Consider the following 3638-nt stretch of genomic DNA (forward strand, 5'->3'; position numbering starts at 1 on the left):
TCAACTAGCCTACCTGGTTAAATAAAGGTGTTCTCAACTAGCCTACCTGGTTAAATAAAGGTGTTCTCAACTAGCCTACCTGGTTAAATAAAGGTGTTCTCAACTAGCCTACCTGGTTAAATAAAGGTGTTCTCAACTAGCCTACCTGGTTAAATAAAGGTGTTCTCAACTGGCCTACCTGGTTAAATAAAGGTGTTCTCAACTAGCCTGGCTTTAGGATCTATAGCTATGAGAGGATGTGGCTTCCTGGATTAGGATCTATAGCTATGAGAGGATGTGGCTTCCTGGATTAGGATCTATAGCTATGAGAGGATGTGGCTTCCTGGATTAGGATCTATAGCTATGAGAGGATGTGGCTTCCTGGATTAGGATCTATAGCTATGAGAGGATGTGGCTTCCTGGATTAGGATCTATAGCTATGAGAGGATGTGGCTTCCTGGATTAGGATCTATAGCTATGAGAGGATGTGCTTCCTGGATTAGATCTATAGCTACTAGAGGATGTGGCTTCCTGGATTAGGATCTATAGCTATGAGAGGATGTGGCTTCCTGGATTAGGATTAGAGAGGATCTATAGCTATGAGAGAGGATGTGGCCTCCTGGATTAGGATCTATAGCTATGAGAGATGTGGCTTCCTGGATTAGGATCTATAGCTATGAGGATGTGGCTTCCTGGATTAGGATCTATAGCTATGAGAGGATGTGGCTTCCTGGATTAGGATCTATAGCTATGAGAGAGGATGTGGCTTCCTGGATTAGGATCTATAGCTATGAGAGGATGTGGCTTCCTGGATTAGGATCTATAGCTATGAGAGGGCTTCCTGATTAGGATCTATAGCTATGAGAGGATGTGGCTTCCTGGATTAGGATCTATAGCTATGAGAGGATGTGGGCTTCCTGGATTAGGATCTATAGCTATGAGAGGATGTGGCTTCCTGGATTAGGATCTATAGCTATGAGAGGATGTGGGCTTCCTGGATTAGGATCTATAGCTATGAGAGGATGTGGCTTCCTGATTAGGATCTATAGCTATGAGAGGATGTGGGCTTGGATTAGATCTATAGCTATGAGAGGATGGCCTGGATTAGGATCTATAGCTATGAGAGGATGTGGCTTCCTGGATTAGGATCTATAGCTATGAGAGGATGTGGCTTCCTGGATTAGGATCTATAGCTATGAGAGGATGTGGCTTCCTGGATTAGGATCTATAGCTATGAGAGGATGTATTCCTGGATTAGGATCTATAGCTATGAGAGGATGTGGCTTCCTGGATTAGGATCTAGGAGAGGATGTGGCTTCCTGATTAGCTATAGCTGAGAGGATGTGGCTTCCTGGATTAGGATCTATAGCTATGAGAGGATGTGGCTTCCTGGATTAGGATCTATAGCTAGAGAGGATGTGGCTTCCTGGATTAGGATCTATAGCTATGAGAGGATGTGGCTTCCTGGATTAGGATCTATAGCTATGAGAGGATGTGGCTTCCCTGATTAGGATCTATAGCTATGAGAGGATGTGGCTTCCTGGATTAGGATCTATAGCTACTGAGAGGATGTGGCTTCCTGGATTAGGATCTATAGCTATGAGAGGATGTGGCTTCCTGATTAGATCTATAGCTATGAGAGGATGTGGTTTCCTGATTAGGGATCTATAGCTATGAGAGGATGTGGCTTCCTGGATTAGGATCTATAGCTATGAGAGGATGTGGCTTCCTGGATTAGGGATCTATAGCTATGAGAGGATGATTGGGACTTAGCCTGAGAGGACAGGCCTTAGATCTATAGCTATGAGAGGATGTGGCTTCCTGGATTAGGATCTATAGCTATGAGAGGATGTGGCTTCCTGGATTAGGATCGGTAGCTATGAGAGGATGTGGCTTCCTGGATTAGATCTATAGCTAGTGAGAGGATGTGGCTTCCTGGATTAGGATCTATAGCTATGAGAGGATGTGGCTTCCTGGATTAGATCTATAGCTATGAGAGGATGTGGCTTCCTGGATTAGATCTATAGCTATGAGAGGATGTGGCTTCTGGGATTAGATCTATAGCTATGAGAGGATGTGGCTTCCTGGATTAGGGGATCTATAGCTATGAGAGGATGTGGCTTCGGATTAGATCTATAGCTATGAGAGGATGTGGCTTCCTGGATTAGATAGCCATGAGGATGTATTTCCTGATTAGGACTGCGAGAGGAGGATGGGCTTCCTGGATTAGGATCTATAGCTAAGTGAGAGATGTGGGTTCCTGGATTAGATCTATAGCTATGAGAGGATGTGGCTTCCTGGATTAGGATCGGGGCTATGAGAGGATGTGGCTTCCTGATTAGGATCTATAGCTATGAGAGGATGTGGCTTCCTGAGCCAGGGATCTAGAAGCTATGAGAAGATGTGCTTTCCCTGATTAGACCTATAGCTATGAGAAGATGTGGGCTTCCTGGATTAGATCTAGCTATGAGAGGATGTGGCTTCCTGGATCTATAGGATCTATAGATCTATGAGAGGATGTGGCTTCCTGGATTAGGATCTATAGCTATGAGAGGATGTGGCTTCCTGATTAGATCGAGAAGCAGAGAGGATGTGGCTTCCTGGGATTAGGAATCTATAGCGCTACAGGATGTGGTTTCGATTAGACTATAGCTACTAGAGGATGTGGCTTCCTGATTAGATCTATAGCTACTAGAGATGTGGCTTCCTGGATTAGGATCTATAGCTGCTATGAGAGGATGTGGCTTCCTGATTAGGATTCATAGCTACTAGAGGATGTGGCTTCTGGATTAGGATCTATAGCTATGAGAGGATGTGGCTTCCTGATTAGGATCTATAGCTATGAGAGGATGTGGCTTCCTGATTAGGGATTCTAGCTATGAGAGTGAGGGCTTCCTGGATTAGGATCTATAGCTATGAGAGGATGTGGCCTTGGATTAGGATCTATAGCTATGAGAGGATGTGGCTTCCTGGATTAGGATCTATAGCTATGAGAGATGTGTTTCCTGGATTAGACTATAGCGTGAGAGGATGTGGCTCTCTGATTAGGATCTATAGCTGAAACCATGTCAGGTGTGTGTGTGTGTGTGTGCTTGTGTGTGTGTGTGTGTGTGCTAAGGTGTATGTGTGTGTGTGTGTGTGAGTGTGAGTGCTAAGGTGTGTTTGTGTGTGCTTAGGTGTGTGTGTGTGTGTGTATGTGTGTGTTCTCACCCCAGGCCCAGCTGTCGACAGACGACCTCCACGTCGCTCTCATCCCATTGGTCGTCGCAGACGGATCCCCACACGCCCCGTGGAAAACCTCAACACGCCCCTCCCACGCTGACACCCCCACCAACCTCACTGGCACCAACGCTACCACTGGACACAGACACACCGAAACACAGAGAACAGTTACTACCCCCCTAACCCTAACCCTACCCCCTAACCCTAACCCACTGGACACAGACACACCGAAACACAGAGAACAGTTACTACCCCCTTACCCAATCCCCTACCCTAACCCTACCCCTAACCCTAACCCTAACCCCTAACCCTAACCCTACCCCTAACCCTAACCCACCCTAACCCTAACCCCAACCCTACTTTTAAATTTTTAATTTTATTTTTAATTTTAATAATTTTGCTTTCTACCCCTAAATTCTAAATATTTTAAATTTTGG

General features: G+C 45.4%; 1 pseudogene; it reads right to left on the bottom strand.

The window, feature by feature from the left end:
* Positions 1-3189: 3189 nt before the first annotated feature.
* Positions 3190-3638, bottom strand: part of LOC135570975 (neurotrypsin-like) — a 57295-nt pseudogene continuing 56846 nt past the window's right edge.

The sequence above is a fragment of the Oncorhynchus nerka genome, unplaced genomic scaffold (assembly GCF_034236695.1).
Source record: "Oncorhynchus nerka isolate Pitt River unplaced genomic scaffold, Oner_Uvic_2.0 unplaced_scaffold_868, whole genome shotgun sequence".
NCBI lineage: Eukaryota > Metazoa > Chordata > Actinopteri > Salmoniformes > Salmonidae > Oncorhynchus > Oncorhynchus nerka.